At 41.8% G+C, this 18,119-nt stretch overlaps 1 long non-coding RNA gene across 1 annotated transcript; it reads right to left on the bottom strand.

The window, feature by feature from the left end:
* Positions 1–754: 754 nt before the first annotated feature.
* Positions 755–17,700, bottom strand: LOC113616721 (uncharacterized). The gene is made up of 4 exons (XR_003431396.1): positions 17,147–17,700; positions 9,636–9,806; positions 5,272–5,383; positions 755–801 (listed from the first exon to the last, which is right to left on the bottom strand). It is a non-coding gene; the product is annotated as an uncharacterized LOC113616721 (long non-coding RNA).
* Positions 17,701–18,119: the final 419 nt, after the last annotated feature.

Raw genomic sequence — 18,119 nt, 5'->3', positions numbered from 1 at the left:
AAACTATTGACTTAATTCCTTTACTGGTGAAAGAACTCCAGCTATAAATTTCCTCTTGTGTCAGTTTTGGTAAACTTTAGGAGCTAGGAAATTGTCCACTTTACATAAATGTTCAAATTTACTGGCATTTCATATATTCTCTGCTATAACATTGTCCTGATTCTTTCTGTATATTTAATATTTAAAGTATAAATATACTTATGTTTTTGTTTTACTTAATCAAAGTGTGCTTTTTAAATATTTTCACAGAATATTCTTTTGACTTACTAAATCACCTCAATTTTATACTTTTTTCTGTTTTATTAAGTTCTGCTCATATCTTTATTATCTATTTTTTCTATGTTCTCAGGATTTATTGTTTTGCTCTTCTGCGTACCACAAAAAAAAAAAAATGAATGAGTCAAGTTTCATCTAGGATACGTTAGTATTTGACTTCAGTTTCTGATTTGGAAAGTGAGCAAGCCAAAATTATCTTCCACTGACAACCAAAGGAGACAAACAGAAGAAGAGCTGACATGCTATTCTGGATAACAAGGAAAATATGTAATAACTCTCTCCATTTTCTCAAACACATCCTGTCTTATTCTTCCACTTCTAAAGGGTGGGATTCATTGAAAGTAAACAGCAAAGGGCTTCCCTAGTGGCGCAGTGGTTGAGAGTCCACCTGCCAATGCAGGGGACACAGGTTCGTGCCCTGGTCCGGGAAGATTCCACATGCCACGGAGCGGCTGGGCCCGTGAGCCATGGCTGCTGAGCCTGCGCGTCCGTGGCCTGTGCTCCGCAATGGGAGAGGCCATGACACTGACAGACCCGCGTACTGCAAAAAAAAAAGTAAAGAGCAAAGAAAAGCAGTGTGAGGAAGCCCCCAATAAAGCCAGGCTCGCCCCTCAAGGCACACACATAATTCCTGTTAAGGTTAATAGGAATCAAGTGCACGTCGACAAACAGAAGAGACGCAAGCAGGGAAACTAAGTATCTGGTAATAGGCTTTGAGACTGAATTCTGGGCCTCCTTTGCACAGCTAGTAGATATTCTGGTTGACATTTACATCAAAAATTTAGTGTCGGGCTTCCCTGGTGGCGCAGTAGTTGAGAGTCTGTCTGCCAGTGCAGGGGACACGGGTTCGCGCCCCGGTCCGGGAGGATCCCACATGCCGCAGAGCGGCTGGGCCCGTGAGCCATGGCCGCTGAGCCTGCGCGCCCGAAGCCTGTGCTCCTTAATGGGAGAGGCCACAACAGTGAGAGGCCTGCGTAACGCAAAATAAATAAATAAATAAATAAATAAAATATAAATAAATAAAAATTTACTGTCTACCCTCTTTGATATTGTGCTGCCTCAGACTCCCCAGGTGACAGTCCAATCATAGAGCTGGAGCAGCAAAAAGGACACATGAGTTAAGGGGAAAAAATATTAAAAGGGGGAAGAATTAGGAACCTGGATTTACAAAGAATCTGTATTTACAGTCATCCCCCGCACATTTACCCATCCTACTGTGAACGTAGATCGTATCATCACAGCAACAGTGTCATAACAACTAGAAATTGAGGATTAAATTTGCACGGTGCCCGAGAGTGTCCCTGCTGTGGGGCTGAGGGAAGGAAGAAAAAGATGAAGGGGAATCGGCTGCTCCCAACCTAGCAAGACTGCTGTGGAGGGAATTCAAATTCCACAGGACAAGCGCTGTGGAAGCACAGAGCTGAGCAAGTACCTCTGCCTGAGGGAAGATTGATGGTTTCAGAGGAAGGGAGGTGGGAGGGGTCAGGACAGGGGGAGACAAAGGAATGGCAGCTGGCAGAGAGCTGTCTCTGCCAAGGCACGGGGGACACCAGCAACTTCTCTGCAGCACCTGGGGTGCTGGGTGCCTGGCTGGGGGCAGGACTGCAGACCGCAGAGGGCCCTGCGGACACGCTCTCCTGGGAACTGGATCGATCAGATCCTGGAGGAGCAAGGAGCAATCAGGTCTGCACGATAAGGAGTTGTGCGTTTTAGAAAAAGCACTAGGACATAGAGGCTGGAGGGTGGGGACACTGGGGGAGAGGCCTGCTAGAAAGCTCCCACAAAGAACTTTCTAGGTCAACAGAATTAGGGCTCGTGACCAAGACAGGGACACTCGGGAGTTTCAAGCTTGGGCACTAAATGCAAATGCCAATAGGGACCCAACGGTCATATAAATGAGTGTAACAGGCCCAACATGACAGACTCAGCACAAACTCCCTATGTTACCTGTTAACTGTGAGGGCCCGTTCTTTACTTCAACAGAGAAACAGTCTCCCTTTTGCTTGAAACACACGGCCCTCCCAGTCTGTTTCTCCCACTTTCAGAGACACGGGGATTATGAAATAAGACATCTGGATTTAAATCATCTTCCCATGTTCCAGTAAGGGCTCAAATTGTGTGTTTTAAACCCTGTGAGCCACACCGAGCACTGCCGTGGGCTGTGCTGGGCCACTGCTCCCAGGCGTTATCACTAAATCCCAGAGCAAGGGCAGCACCTGTGGCCTGAATGAGTTGGGGGGCAGGGAGAAGGTGCCAGGCTGACAGAGCGCTGGCAGGGGGCTGGGAGGGTGTGGAAGCAGCGGGTAATCCTGAGACTGAAAAGCTTCCAGGACAGAGTCTGAGCAGCGCTCCCCAGGGAGTCTATCAGGGAAGCTGATAAGGATGGTTGTGACTAGAAAAGCAGTGCCACAGTCAGTCCTAGAAATTTAGGAAATCCTGAACTAACAGGGCTACACGGGTTTCTTGACTCAACTTCCTAGAGCGTCTCAAGAGCTCCGGTGAATCGTGAACTCCCAAGACGATAATTCATACAGGAACAGAGTTTTCCCCAAATGCTTGTGGCTTAAAAACCCACTGCATCTCTGGGATGAGTATTCTAGAATGCCCACTGAGAAACCCCGGGACTCCCCTAGGTACCAGAGGGGTGTGTGTGAGGGGAAAGGCACCACCTCAGCGCGAAACAGCATCTCACAAAGGTGGTGAGGGTTAGGAGGGCGCAAGAAAACCGCAGGCAGTTGGCAAGCGATGACAAGACGCTCATTTCAGTGGTGTCTGCTCCAAAAGACAAACCAGAAACAACAAGGGCGCGAAGAGTGCATCCTGTGGTGAGAGAAGCCCACAAAAGAGTCACTAGGCCTCTCCTGACTGCCTAACTTTTAAGTAAAAAATTAACTCTAAATTTGCACACGATTAGGAAAACTAGAGTAAAAATATAAAGATCTATTCCCTTCCATAGAGGTGGTTGCCATTAACAGCCTTTTGTGCATTTTCAGGATCAGATACACAAATGTGTATACGTGTATATATGCATCTTTCCATATGTACATATATACATATATAGTATTTACAAATACAAACACTGTGGGTTTCTAACTGGAATAATAGACATGTCCTTTTCTACACCTGCTCTTTTTCCTTTTAACCTGATGATATATCAGGTCATATTCCCTATTTGCTCACAGACCTTCCCCGTTCTCCACACACACGTTACACCATACCATGGATGGATCCTAATTTCCTTCATCAGACCCCTCCTGAAAGACATCCGGGTTGTCTCTAGATTTTCCCCATTACATAAGTATCCCTCATTGGACTTGCGGGTGCCTGATTTTATGCACACTTCTGTGCAAGGCAGAGTACTGGCAGAGGGCAGGTGCCTAGAAGTAAAAGTCTTTGGACAAAGAGCAAGAGAGTTTTGAACTTTGATGGACGCTGCAAACCTTGCTCCAAAATTGAACACGTTTATTACACTTAACATAGGCAAAGTGTGCTTGTTCCCTCGTCTACACCAGATGTTATCAGTCTTTAGAATTTCTGCCCATCAGATGGGAAGAAAATCCCATGGTTTTAATCTGCATTTCCTAAAGAAGTTGGTCTCTCTTCATTTGTCTAGTAGCCAGCTGTGTTTCTTCTGAGTTGTTTGCTCATACAGGTAGAAACCAGCCCCTGCCTTTTTAAAATTTGGTTATCCTTTTTCATTTATTTGTGGGTTCTTCTCTATATCAACAGTAACCTTTATATGTTAATATACTACCAAATTTTTGTGTCTGTCATTTTGTTTTGTTTACGTCTTGAACTGTAGAAAAGTTTTAAATTTTCATGTAATTAAATATCTTTTACTTTAGGGCTTCTGAGTTTTATGGCTTACTTAGGAAGGCTTCTGTACTCCCTACACTTACACCGAAATTCTCTCCTGTATTTTATATTTGCTTCTTGCAGTTAGTTGCATTTGCACCTTTTCGACTGACTAGAATTTGTGTATGCTGTGATGCAAATATCTATTTCTGTTTAAATGAATTATCAATGCTTCAATCAGTCAATCAGACAAAAAGTCAAGTTAAACTTTAAAATTGTCTAAGTTAAAATACAATTCTCAAGTAAACAGGGACCAGTTTCTGGACTTTTCCACCGATCTGTCTTTCCCTCTGCCAGTGGCTTTTTATGTTAATAGATCATATGTTAACATTATATCTTATTAATGTTAACATATATGTTTAAAATGATTCATCTATCAATTTGCACTAAATTTTTCAGGTGAACACTGAACTGACTTCTAGATATTTACTAATTTTTGTGACTATTGCAAATGGGATCTTTCCTTGTTTTTTAGTGTTATTTCTGGAGAATGGGAACGTAACTGACTTTTACATATTAAGACACAACTGATCACAATTCTGAACGTGATCCTTTCTAGTTTTTCCACTGATTCCTGCATTTGGAAAAAAACAGTCATTATCATGTGATTTTTGTTGTTTCCTTACTAAAGGCCCTGGAACCGGCCCTCCCCCCGACTCTCCCGATATTCTTTTCCTGCCTGATCCCACTTCCCCGCTGCACCTGACCCTAACCTGTCTGCGCTGCTGTAAAACACTGTTCACAGGGTTGTGATGACAAAAAAATGTATTCATATCTGTAAAGCGCCAAGGGCTCTGCCTACTTGATTTTGGGGTTGTCACTAGACACATCACATGCTTCCTTCTCTTTACTAAGGCCTGGACCCCACAAGAAAGGGAGAAAAGGTGACCTCATATCTGGATATGGATTTTGTCACTTCACGAGCTTTATCATATTAAAATAAATATCTAATACATATTAAAAACTATGTGTCAGGAACATCCTAGATGCGTTCCATAAGAACCACAAATAATACTAACAGCTAACCGTTAAGGAAATAATTAACCGTTAAGGAATAACCATTAAGGCTGTTTTAATTTTAGCACACCGGATATATAAGGGGTATAAGTTCTAGTAACATTAAAAAAAAGAAAGAGTTACCAATTCTAATTGTAGCTTTTCCTTTTCAACCACTTCCCAAAATTATAGTTCTCTTTTTCTGTCTAGCAGCTTTGCATGGTTCCTTCACCGATGGAGAAGTTATCCACTGGTACTGAGAAAGCAATGATAAATATGCCATTTAAGTTACAGGTAATTTAGGAGGGTTTGATCTTCATTGGAAATTAAGATATTTTAAGTTAATAAAAGGTCTTCAATCTGCATTTCTGGGAAGCTAAATTAAAGCATCACACAACATTTTCAAAAACAGAAAAGCCATTTCATTTGACTAAAAACTTAGTTTTAAGATGGCAGAAAGTACCTTGATAATTTTCTTTTAAGAAGGAAAGAAAAACAAGCCATTAAAGAGAAATTCTTCCGAGAGAACTGAAACGTGTGATATACCTCTGACTTGGCACTCCTTCCATTCTGGAGACCTTTTTTGATAACTGTTTTCATCACAGAATGATTTAAAATAAAATAAATTGAAATTAGAGTAATTATTTCCCAATGAGTGGCTACTGCCATTTAAAACCAAAAGCCAACTAATTATTGCTTTTCCCATAAAATTAAATATGAAATCTACATTATGTAATTATACACTTATCTCCCCCTTTGTGTATTCTAATTTCTTCCTCAGAAACCTAAGATGCCATCTTGCAGACTGCCTCCAGTGGCTACTATTTTGGCAGCAGCAAAGGTCAACTTTAAACATTTTGCATCTAAAGTGGCTTTGGATACCTTTGGATAGAAAGTACAGTCTGAGCACTGTCCAGACACTTAGATACCTAAAGGGCATCTAAGATAACAAACCAAAGTCCTGATATTCCCTCAAAAGCTGCTCCTCCCATCAGCTCCCTTTTTCTAAGTGATACCACCCAGTTGCACACATAATCATCAACGACTTGTCTCCTTGTTACTATTCCCTTCATACCCCACATCTAATCTATCGGCAAGCCTTGTTAGCTACACCCTCAAAACACAACCTGAATTCAACCACTTTTCACTTGCTGCAAAGTTCCAACCTAACCTAGGCCATAAACATCTCTTATTTGGACCCCTGTGATAGTCTCCTAACTGATCTCCCTATTTGTCTTCTTTATCCCCCCAAGTCTATTTTCTATACCAGGTCATCTTATTCAGATACTGTTTGGATCATGCCTTTTTCCACTTCAAAACCTTCCACTCATATAGAATAATCCACATCTTTACTCTGGCCTTCAAGACTTTACAAGAGCAGACCCCTGGCTAGCTCCTTGACCTCATGTCATACCACATCTTCTTCACTCAGTACTCTGGCCATGCTGGTTTTCCTTAAATACTCCACCCACCTACATGCCTGCATACTCATGGGCTCCTTGTCCTGGAATGTGCTTACACCAGATCTTCCATGGCTTGCTCCTCTCTTCATTCAGGTCTCCATTCAAATGCCACTTCTCCAGTGAAGCTGTCCCCTAACAAACCTGTCCAATGGAGTCCTACCTGCCCCCGCTCACTCTCTTTACATTAAGATATTTTTGCACCTCCTACTATCTAAAATTATATTACTTATCTGTTTACTCATTTCTATCTGAACTCCTTCACTAGAATGTAAGCTCCACGAGGGCAAGACTTTTGTGTGTCTGGTTCACTGCTTTATCCCTAGTGCCTAAACCCGTATCTGGCACACAGAAGATATTAAAAAAATTACTTGTGAATCTGACAAATGAATAAAGTACTCCTTGCAAGAATTCAGAGGTTGCACAAGAAAGAAATAATGCTCTTGGTGGAAGCAGGTTTAGTATCTAGGTTCACCTCTGTTCAGAGTAGGGATAAGAACAATTTACAAGTATAACTCACTTTAATTAGTAAATTACCTGCTAAAAACATAAGTGCAACACTAGAAAAGTACAGTTGACTCTTGAACAACATGGGTTTAAACCTCGCAGGTCCACTGACACACGGGTATTTTTCAATAAATATGTACTATCGTCCTACACAATCCAAGGTTGGTTGAATCCACAGATGCGGAACCACTGACTATAAACTTATACCCAGATTTTCAACTGCGTAGGGGTCGGCACCGCTAACCCCACATTGTTCAAGGGTCAACTGTATACGATGAGGAAAGTTAAACACATTAAGTTTTAAAAACTGTCAATACATGAACAAATTCTTTTTGTTTTCCTATGTGTTAATCAATTTTTAAAAAGTGACCACATACCAACAAGTGGATATTTTCTTACATCCAGAAAGAGCAGAGTTCTGTTGGTTTCAAGGGCCTTTAGTAAAGCCTTTGCTCCTTCACTGGTGAGGCCACACTGCTGCAGGTCAAGTGTTTTTGATGAAAGACAAAAGGTCACTTGCTAACTCTACAGATTTAACATATAGACAACTCTCATTTTCTCACGTGTGGAAGAGTCCTGCCCAAGACAAGTCACGGCAGGTTTGTAATTTTGGGTATGGAAAAACAAAAGAAAGGTATACGCACACACATAATGCATAATCCAATTTAAAAACCTCTTCTTGGATGTGCAATGATAACCCTTGCTTTAGTACCAATAAATCATCCAACATATTTTACAATTACAGAACTGAAGAATAACTGTATATATAACCTGTGAGCAAAAAGCATCATAAAATGAATTTCAGTTCATAATTAGCAAGGGCGGCAGTGGCATGTAAACCTCACAAGCAAAACCTGGTGGAGCTCAGAAATGCACTGCATTCTTTTGATCATGATCTTCAGCTCCAAATTACACTTGAAACTAGTTAAAAGGGGAAAACAAAATAGAAGAAATGTAGTAACTGTTAGTTTTAGAGCAAAAAAGACAAGTCTAAGAGGATACAAATAATAACAAATTTAAACAATGTGTGAATAGAGAATACATACTAATAACAAATTCAAACAATGTGTGAATAGAGAATACATACTAAAAATCTATCATGAAAGTATGATGGTCAAGAACTCTCTCCATAAAAAGTCAGACAAAACCCAGAAAAACTGATCATGAATTCCAGTAGTTCTGGGGCTGAACAACCTACTCATTTAAACAAAAGGGATCATCACCAAAGCACAGGTATTAAAAACTATTACATGAAAGGAAACTATCATGAGTCTTTTTTTTAAGTGTTGTGTGGACCATCACATTAAAGTGACTGGAGTCTTTCAACACTCCATGACATACAGAAATAGCAAGTCAGACATATGGATCTGACAGGATATGATACAACCCTTACAAACTCTCACTACAGAAGAATGGGCACACGGTGTAATTAACCAACTAGCCAAATACAAACAGCCAGTAAACCTCACCAGGAAATCAAATGAATACAAAATAAAACAAAATGTGGTTATTTTCCTATCAGATTAAGCCAAGATTCTGTAAGAAAAGCCTTTAAATAATGTCTATACCCTTTTGATCCAACAACTCTCTTTCTAGGAATTTAACCAAAACAAATAGAGATATAGGTAGGGATATATATCAGAGTACAATTTGTAACTGAAAAACTGGACAAAGCTTATATACAAGAATGGATAATCTATGTGCACTGTGGCATATTCATATAATGGAATACTGAACAATCACAAAAAATGATGCAGGAGATGCAAATTTACTGACTTGCTAAAATGCTCATACTAAATTAACTGAAAAATGTTATAAAATTTGGAGTAATCCTACTTGCATAGAAAATGGAGAGGTACTCATTTTTGTAGTTTTACATTTTTTTACAAGTGCTACAAGCCAGTGTTTGTGAGAGGCAGGCTTCACACATCCACTGTTGGGGTGTACTACAGATTGGCATAGCATTTCTGGATGGTAATTTGGCCATGTGTATCAAAAGTCTTAAAAATATGTCACACGCAGGTCATTCTACTTCTAGTTCCTTATTCTACAGAAGTAATCCCGATGGACACAGAGATGTATATACAACGTATTCACAATGTTTCTGACAGGGAAAAACAAACTGTCTAAATCTAATGGCAAAGAATTGATTAAACTATGGGACATCAATATGATGCTATACTACATGATACATCATTAAATGAAAAAAGCAGGAATATGAAATAGCAAGTATACTACAATTTTATTTTTGTTATCCCTAAGTGTACAAAATATATTCATAGAAAAAAAAAGACTGAAAGTATATACACCAAAATGAACAGTGATTATGTCTGGGTATTAAGATTATAGGTAATTGTTCTCTTGTAACTCTGCATTTTCTACAATGAATATATGTAACTCATAGAGAAAGTTTACAAGCAAAATAAAACCTATCAGAAAAATGAGGCTTTAAAAAAAATTCCTATCACAACAGTATCAAGCCAAAAGCTAAGCATGTATCATATTAAAAATTCAATATTTTCAATTTTAGAATTTACTTACAAGCCACAAATCCTCACTAAGAGATTCTGCAAAAGCACTTGTACCCAGGTCACCAATGAGCATGTCGCAGTTCAGAGTGATGCGTCTCAAACCAGCCATACAGTCAAGATCAGGTCTCCTGGAATGAAGACTCTCAGCCCAGGTTTCTTCGTGCCTTCTGGTAGTCTGATACTTCAAAGATTTAATGGGACAAAATTAAGATGCTTCAATAAGGAAACAGGGTGTGCCTACTGAGTATGGCTTATTATGTCAGAGATTTACACACACACGTATCAAGCATATGTGCCAGCAGAATCAAGCTGAGAAATTAAACAGTCAGTTCTGCTTTACGAGTCCAGTGACCAACATTCTAGTCCGTCAGTGATTAGATTCCAGGCACCGGATGACCTGTTTCTGAACAGTTATGTAAAGTTGGACAACTCAATTACAGTCTATGAATTATTTTCCTGATCTTCTAAGTCAGGGAATTGGTTCTAAATTCTATCATTGCTGAGGCTCTAAATGTCATCATTCTGTCCTCCACTGGTCTCCAAACACCTGACTGGGCAACCCATAAGAAAACTTTTTAATATGCATCTTATTTATTAACAAATTATATACACGAAGTTCTATACATATAATGTATGTACATTATAAACCACACAGATATTTTAAAAATGATACAAAGGCAAATAGGTTCTAATATTTTCTTTTCCTAAATCTAAGGCATTATTTTATTATTATTATTATTTTTAAATATTTATTTGGCTGTGCCGGATCTTCACTTGCGGCATGCCAGATCTTTTAGTTGTGGCATGCGGGCTCTTAGTTACGGCATGCATGTGGGATCTAGTTCCTTGAGCAGGGATCGAACCCGGGCCCCCTACATTGGGAGCGCAGAGTCTTAACTATTGGACCGCCAGGGAAGTCCAAGGCATTATTTTAAAAACTGTATTACAAAATAGATCTCACATGCTACCTAGGGTATGCACACAAACTTTAGAGGCCTGGACTATGCAGAGCCAGTTTGATGTGCCTTGGGAAAATTATGGTTTGACATTTAACCACAAGTACTGTCTTAAAGACATTCAATTCTTTATATTCATAAAATAAATTATGGTAATAGGGAACACTGACTTTAAATGAAAAAAGTCTTATTACATTCTTGAAAAAATAAAAGACTCAAAGTGCCTTTGACACTCTAAAAAGAAAACCATTAGTGTCATTTTCCTATTAACAATAGTTTATAAAAGCTCCAAGCAGAAATAACAGCAATCACTGACACAGTGCTTATTAAGTGCCAGGCACTATTTATACAAATTAGTTCATTTAAACCTCATAATGAGGCACAGAGGTTAAGTGATTTGTCCATGGTCACTAGCTATGAAAAGGGAGAAAGGGAATTTGAACCTAGGCCATTTGGCTTTGGCACCCAAGTTCTTGACTGTTTTCAACCGCAGGGGTCAATGCACTTGCCCTGTATAGGCTCAAAGAATTTTTCAATTTTTAAAATCTAAATTTAAACATTTCCAGCTTTGTGGGCTATACAGTTTCTGTTGCAATTACTCAACCCCACTGGCGTAGGGTGAAAGTAGCCATAACTACCATGTAAACAATGGGTGCGACTATGTTCCAAAAAAACTTTCTAAACAATGGGTGCGACTATGTTCCAAAAAAACTTTCTTTACCGGGCGACAGGCTGGATCTGGCCCACCAGCCATAGTTTACCTATCCCTGATCTGCACCATCAAACTATTAAAAAGGTTTCATGTCAAATTATTAAATAACTTTAGGCTTAAATACAGTCATTATAACCACTGTAAAGTTGGTAAGGCATTATTTAAAAAACTGTATTTACAAATTGCTGGTGTAGTGATTTTTATTAGTTTATAAACTACAGCAGCTAATAAACACTTGATTCATTTAAGTCTTAAAGACTATAACGGCATAGTTTTTTGACAGTATCACAATCAATGTTTTCAGTAACTAAAACTACATAAAAATATTATTATGTATTATATATTAAACCTCTTATTTCTAAAATTAAGTGGACTATCTTTACTAAATGGTAGAATCCCAAACTGAAAACTGGTCATATTCTTTCAACAAAACGAAAGCTGCACTCACAGGTATCAAAAGACAAAAATTAACTGCCATTTGTACCACTATATTAATGTGCTTCAATCACATATGTTTTCATGAAAGTTCAAACATAAAAAAATCACCTTTAAGATCTTGGCCATGTGATCTGCTCCCTGCCATGTCAGATTACATCCCGTGAAGTTTACTGTCTTAAGAGTGATAGAGTTCTTTACACCTTGACAAATAACAGAAACACACACACACACACACACACACACACACACACACACACACACACACACACACAATAAGATGAAGAGCCTATACATTTGTCAATCTTGACTTATTTGCTTTTCTTGAGTCAATTGGAGGTTTAAATTCTTAAAATCATTAACTACAATCTTCCCAAACAGGTAATTGACGAACAGATGCATTCTAAAACTTGTCAGTAACAAAGTGTTATTCCAGTTAACAGCAGCAGTTTAATTCTATTCAGATACTAAAACTGAATACACTGCATACTGCAAACTTTATTCCCAACCACTCAGTAAAACACTACATACCTTTTGAGACATAGGAAAAAAAAGAAAAACCTAAAATTCTTAAGACTCTTCCTATTTTCATTTCCAATGATACATGCCAATCTTGATGATCAATCAGCAATTTAAATGTCAACTATAAACCCAGTATTTTATTAGCTGCTATGCAGTATACTAGAGCAATAGAAGAGAGAGGACCTCAAACCTTCTGTTCCCTCAAATTGAAGGCAGGTTTCCTGACCCCTCCAGACCACTACTGGACACAGGGAACACACACTAATGTTTCAGGACCCTAACTTACAGTCACTTGCTTTGTGATTACTTCCATGACTCCCCCCCACTAACACCACTGAGTTTGCTGCTCTTACGGGACATGACATATATTTCCTATTTTAACACATACCACAGTTTATTATAATTATGACTGCAGATACATGTTCTAACAATTTAAAGATCATCATGACTTTTTTGCTCTTTATATCTTGCTATTTCTCTTCCCATAATGTTTCTTGAAGAGAAACATTAAAATACAGACAAACACAAAAAACAGAAAATATACAAAATGTGTGGTTTATGGCTTAACACAAACTTAAGTAAAATTAGTTCTGACAGTATCCAGCATGACAAACTTCCATAGTACAAATGAGAATGGACCAAGGTTTGAGCAGGCACAGGAGACAATCCAGGCATGAACAACACCAAGATAAGGTAGACAGGAAGTAACATGGTGTGTAGGAAATCACGACCAGTCTGATGGGAAGAGACTTAAACAAGACTGAAACTCAGTTTCTAAACCTCCATCTCCAAGTGGACAACTCGCAAGACACAGGTGCACCAAAGTGGCCGATTTATTCAATCCATTTAATGGGGAGGAACAGTTTAAAATTTTATTGGTTTAGTTTGCCCCAAAAGCAGCTATCAAATGTTGGCAGGACACAATGAAGGCTTACCTTTGTTAACATAGTTAAGTCTCTCTCTCACACAACTACCCCACTTAGCTCCAGGTTCCTTAGCGCACAGGACACACTTACACAACATTTAAGAGCTTTACACAACTAGAAGGTCACATCTTTATTTCTAATCGCAGGAACACGACTTCTGTAAACTTTATTTCTGTCACAACCTAAACCAAAATTATTGTAAAATGAGTGATTTAAACCATATATTTTATCATCATTAAAAAGCATCTAAAGGGCTTCCCTGGTGGCGCAGTGGTTGAGAGTCCGCCTGCCGATGCAGGGGACACGGGATCCTGCCCCGGTTCGGGAGGATCCCACATGCCGCGGAGCGGCTGGGCCCGTGAGCCATGGCCGCTGAGCCTGTGCGTCGGGAGCCTGTGCTCCGCGGCGGGAGAGGCCACAGCAGTGAAAGGTCCGCATACCGCAAAAAAAAAAAAAACCCAAAAGCATCTAAATAAAAAACAAAGCATCTATTCTGTGCTAAGGATTAGAAACGACTCCTGCCCTTAAAGCCTTCATTAAGAAGGGAGATGTATAAACTCAAAATTTCAATCACATGAGATAAAGAACCATAACTTTTATGCACAGAGGTTCCTATGGAGGCAAAAAGTTATATCTAAGTGACGGCTTCATGATAACCCTGAAGTACAATCTAGAAAGATGAGAGTATGCAGAGTTGGAGTACAATGTGCATTAACTGCACAGGGAATATCTGTGCAAAGACACTCAAGTCTGACACCTGCTGGGCACATTAAATACTGCAGGTGGGGATGACTAAAGGCCAGGGGTCCAAGTGTGAGAAGAGACAGAAAGGAAAATAGAGATGCTGGCCGAAGCAAGCCTGGCAGAGAGCATGGCTTGTATCCCACAGGTGATGAGGCCTGGGGCTACCACTGGCTGAGTAAGGGTGCCTCCGCTGATTAGAAAAAGGCACCCCGCTGCTGAAGGACCTATTAGATAAAGGGAGTGATCACAAAAAGCTCCCCTTCCTCAGGGCCAAAGAGCCCCATGAGGCTTGGCCGAGCACAGTTCAGACTACACACCTCTGTGCAGAGCACACGCTGGGAGGCTAGTATGCACTAACTCGGTGTGGCCAAGCCATTAGCAGCATTATTTTAAGCGTATGTTTTTACGTTAGAAGATCACTTAAACTGAGTAGGCAGATAAACAGAGGAACGGAGCCCAGGGGCCGTGAAACCACCCAGGAGCTTCTGCCATAGTCCGGGCAAAATGTAATACGGATGAAGAAGCAAATTTAGGAGGAGGCCAAAATCTACAAGCTAGCCCCACTGGATGCAAGACATAAAGGAAGTTCAGTGAAGGAACTCTGAAGAGAATGGGCTCAACAATAAATTTTTGTTACATTCAATGTAAAATATGTGGCAAAATTAAGTACAGTGGCCTTTCAGGTCCCTTCCAGCTATAATTTCTTTTGATTTCTAACTTATTACTCTGCTTAAGTAAAGTCCCTTCAGAGGTACAGAACAGTTCCTACACCTGAATGGGATGCAAAGAATAATGTGACTTCTCTTCACCAAGGGGATGAGTTGAACTGTCCTTGCAGAAGAGATAACAGATGGTGTGAACCCCAGATCCTAGAAAAGGGCCAGGCACACAATAAGTATTCAGCATTTTGAAAACAAATGAACAATCATTTCCTATCCTAAATCTTCACACCCTTCCTCTGCTGGCTACTTTCTCTCAGCTTATAAACATCCTCAAATATACTCACTTGAGAGGCCCACGCACCGCGATGAAGAGGGGCCCCCACTTGCCGCAACTAGAGAAAGCCCTCGCACAGAAACGAACACCCAACACAGCCATAAATAAATAAATAAAATTTAAAAAATAATATATATACATACACTCACTTAAAAAACTCTCAGACCCATGATTCTTTGTATCATCTTGTGGGTAACCTAAGTATCTCCCATGCCTTCAAACACCTGTCCTCCCAAAAAGCCCAGATCTGAACCTTGGGCCCAGACCCGTCTACCAGCACCTCTACAGCACTGAAGATCAAGTAAGATCCTCTCCCCACCCCCAATCCCTTCCTACTGTGCTCTGTATCTCACAAAAAGATGCAGCTGTAAACTGTCACCCAAGCTTGCTGCCCTTCCTTTTCTAGCTGGTCACCAGGCCCCACCCATTCTCTCTCGGATCTCCAAAATGCAGTCCAACCTTTTATAACTTAAGTGGGACCTTTAGATTACAATTCACCCTGCACCCAATCAACTGCCTTCCACATGAAGGTCCAAGTGAGCCTCTAAACCAGAAGTCCATCTTATTGTTTATTAGGGTTTCCCACAGCCTTCAGGATAAACATCCAAACTTCTGACCGGACAAACAAGGCCCCTTTATGTTTGTCCCCACTAGGTTTCCAGTATCAACTCTCATTTCTTTCCCAAACCCTGAGTTCCAGTCCTGTACATTAGTTTTGCCATATTTTCTTATATTTCTCAACCTTTGACACACTGTTCCATCCTGCCACCCCAGAAGGTTCTACATATCCTTAGAAAGGATGGCACCTCCTCCAAGGAGCCTACCCTGAACTTTCCCTTTTAAGATTCTGTGCTCTGCAAAGGGGAAAGGTGGCGGGGAGGGATAAATTAGGAGTTTGGGATTAACATATACACACGGCTATATATAAAATAGGTAATCAACAAGGACCTACTGCATAGCGCAGGGAACTCTACTCCATATCCTATAATAACCTGCACGGGAAAAGAATCTGAAAATGAATGGATATATGTATAACTGAATAACTTTGCTGTACACCTAAAACAAACACAATATTGTAAATCAGCTATACTCCAATATAAAATAAAAATTAAATTAACAAAAAGATTCTGTGCTCTGCAGCACCAGAACTCACTTCTTCCAGAGAACTGACTACTGTGCTTGTGTTTACCTGCTGCCCAGTAGAAGGGGAGATTACCTAGGGCAGAAGCATCGTCTCCAGCAGCGCTTAGTTCTACCAACTCATTCAAGCGCCAGGATACTTTACACACATAAGGTGCTTAATTAATTGTAAGAACCCTCAGAAAGAGTGGTTTTTAATATCATTTTACAAGTGTGGGGATTGCAGTTCAAAAGTAACCTGCACAGGCCATAGAGAGCATAAGCACTGGAATTCAAACCCTAAGCTGCCTTCGCACCGGTGCTCTTTCCACTATATGATATGACTATTGAAAAAAAGATTTTGGGGGGCCTCCCTGGTGGCGCAGTTGTTGATAATCTGCCTGACAATGCAGGGGACACGGGTTCGAGCCCTGCTCTGGGAAGATCCCACATGCCGCGGAGCAACTAGGCCCGTGAGCCACAACTACTGAGCCTGCTCGTCTGGAGCCTGTGCTCCACAACAGGAGAGGCCGCGACAGTGAGAGTCCCGCGCACCGCGATGAAGAGCGGCCCCTGCTCGCCGCAACCAGAGAAAGCCCTCGCACAGAAACGAAGACCCAACGCAGCTAAATAAATAAATTAAAACGAATTTATAAAAAAATATATATATATATTTTTATTCTGAGACCTGTTTTAATGGAAAGGAAATGAAGTTGGGATATATCAACTTCCTAATCGCTTTGGTCTGTACCAGGCAAAGTCATTCAACACACCAGGTAACATCTGTGCAACCATTAACGATGCTCCAAACTGTGCTAAGTGTTCTACATTGCAGAGTCTACAAGCATTAACAGAGTGAGTCCTTGTAACCGCCACGGAGAGTGGGTCCTGTTAAGCCCATGCTACAGATGAGTACACTGAGACCTAGAAGCCTTAAGGCACTCGGCCGGGGTCACCGAGCTGGCAGGGGTCCTAGGCCGCACGCCCCGTCTAGTGCACGCACACCCGGGCACTGGGCACCGGTTCTAGTGCCCAGCCTCCACCTTGCACCATCTAAAACCCCGCTTCGCAGACGCCCACACGACAGCCCCTGGAAGCGGGAACTACAAACCTGTCTCGCCCAGCTGTGGCTGGAAGAAGCTCTGGATACAGATCAGGGGCAGAGGGTGCTCAGGGGCGGTACCCAGTCCACCCCGTGGAAGCGGACAGCTTTAAGTCCAGCAGGCCCTCCCGCAGGCAGAGGCACTGAGTCCTGCAGCGCGCACAGGTCCTCACAGCGCAGGAAGAAGTCGGCTGCAGTGTCGCAGCGCAGCTTCACCGAGTGATCACGGCCCGAGCGCGGCTTCGGGGACGCTGGCTGTGGACACGATGCCCACACCCGCCTGGGGTCCCCGGCTCGCCTCCCGGCCCCTCGGGCGCTCACCGCCCGGCGGCTGCGGCCCCGCAGCGTGCGCAGGACCCGCGTCGCAGCCAGACGACGTAGGGCCACGAGCCCCAGCTAGGCCAGCCCCTCCATGCCGCGCTCCCGCTCCGCCACCCGCGGCGAATCGCAGGCCCTTGGCGCCTCCCTCATAGCCCTCCGCGCGCGGGGATGCGGTTCAAACCTGCGGCGGCTCCGTGGGGGCGGGGCTCGAGGACGACTGCGCGCTCGCCGTGCGTCCGCACGCAGCCCCGCCTCACATGGGGACGCTGCCTGAGGAGCAGGGGCGAGAGCTTTGAGACTAGGGCAACGCGAAAGGTAGGAGGTGTGGAGAATTTGGGATTTACAAAAAGCGTTTGCTGACTCATCCAGTGAGACATGGTTTTATCAACGCATTTTAAAAGTAGTAAAACTCCCAATAAGTGTCTGTGCTCGCCCCTCCCAGGAGAAAGCGTGCACTCTGTGAGGGACACATGAGAGGCTGAGTGAACGTCTGCCTGTGGTCCCTTACCTGGTGCAAGGGTGTGTGAATTTCTGCGGTGAGCTCTTAATTTCTGTAGTTTCTGCTGACTTGACACGGTGGTTGGCAAATGGTGACGTATTCCATGCATTCACGACATGATCGTGGTTACTAATAATTACTTTGTTCTCTCTGTGCATGTCT

The sequence above is a fragment of the Aethalodelphis obliquidens genome, unplaced genomic scaffold (assembly GCF_003676395.1).
Source record: "Aethalodelphis obliquidens isolate GAN/ISIS:26980383/991018 unplaced genomic scaffold, ASM367639v1 scaffold411, whole genome shotgun sequence".
Taxonomy (NCBI): Eukaryota; Metazoa; Chordata; class Mammalia; order Artiodactyla; family Delphinidae; genus Aethalodelphis; species Aethalodelphis obliquidens.
Note: the sequence above shows the minus strand (reverse complement) of the source record. Positions and strands in the feature narration are given on the sequence as shown.